This window comes from Triticum aestivum, chromosome 5A (assembly GCF_018294505.1).
Source record: "Triticum aestivum cultivar Chinese Spring chromosome 5A, IWGSC CS RefSeq v2.1, whole genome shotgun sequence".
In the NCBI taxonomy this organism is placed as follows: domain Eukaryota; kingdom Viridiplantae; phylum Streptophyta; class Magnoliopsida; order Poales; family Poaceae; genus Triticum; species Triticum aestivum.
This window is the reverse complement of record NC_057806.1, coordinates 513,856,918-513,858,469: the sequence shown is the minus strand read 5'-3', so window position 1 is coordinate 513,858,469 and position 1,552 is coordinate 513,856,918.

Here is a 1,552-nt window from a genome sequence, read left to right as displayed (position 1 = left end):
ATGGTGCATTTTGAACACAGAAAAACTATGGAGTTCAAACAAGTTCAAAAAATGAAATCCCTTTGTAACAGACGAGTTTCCGTATGAAACCCTCATACTTCGAAAGAGATTGTCCGTTTTGTACACGAAGTGCATCCAGTTTTTGCCGTAACTCTCTCTATTTTCTTGCACATGCTACGTGGGTGAAATGATGATACCATGCCAACTTTCAACCTTTTCAGAGTTTATTTGAAATGCTTTTCAATTTTAGGGTCTCATAGCTCAAAATAATCGGTAAATGCATGAAAAATAACAAATGAAGTCAGAAAGGGTTGAAAATTGATGATGTGGCTTTAAATGATGGATTTTGAATACTGAAAAACTATGGAGTTCAAACAAGTTAAAAAATGAAATCCCTTTGTAACAGACGAGTTTCCGTATGAAATCCTCATACTTCGAAAGAGATTGTCCGTTTTGTACACGAAGTGCATCCAGTTTTTGACCTAACCCTTTCTACTTTCCTGCACATGCTATGTGGGTGAAATGATGATACCATGCCAACTTTCAACCTTTTCAGAGTTCATTTGATATGCTTTTCAATTTCAGGGTCTTATAGCTCAAAATAATCAATAAATGCATGAAAAATAACAAATGAAGTCAGAAAGGCTTGAAAATTGATGATGTGGCTTTGAATGGTGCATTTTGAACACAAAAAACTATCGAGTTCAAACAAGTTCAAAAAATGAAATCCCTTTGTAACAGACGAGTTCCCGTATGAAACCCTCATACTTCGAAAGAGATTGTCCGTTTTGTACACGAAGTGCATCCAGTTTTTGCCGTAACTCTCTCTATTTTCTTGCACATGCTACGTGGGTGAAATGATGATACCATGCCAACTTTCAACCTTTTCAGAGTTTATTTGAAATGCTTTTCAATTTTAGGGTCTCATAGCTCAAAATAATTAGTAAATGCATGAAAAATAACAAATGAAGTCAGAAAGGGTTGAAAATTGATGATGTGGCTTTGAATGGTGCATTTTGAACACAGAAAAACTATGGACTTCAAACAAGTACAAAAAGATGAAATCCCTTTGTAACAGACGAGTTTCCGTATGAAACCCTCATACTTCGAAAGAGATTGTCCGTTTTGTACACGAAGTGCATCCAGTTTTTGCCCTAACCCTCTCTACTTTCCTGCACAAGCTATGTGGGTGGAATGATGATACCATGCCAACTTTCAACCTCTTCAGAGTTCATTTGAAATCCTTTTCAATTTCAGGGTCTTATAGCTCAAAATAATCAGTAAATGCATGAAAAACAAATGAAGTCAGAAAGGGTTGAAAATTGATGATGTGGCTTTGAATGGTGCATTTTGAATACAGAAAAACTATGGAGTTCAAACAAGTTAAAAAAATGAAATCCCTTTGTAACAGACGAGTTTCCGTATGAAACCCTCATACTTCGAAAGAGATTGTCCGTTTTGTACACGAAGTGTATCCAGTTTTTGCCATAACTCTCTATTATTTGCACATGCTACGTGGGTGAAATGATGATACCATGCCAACTTTCAACCT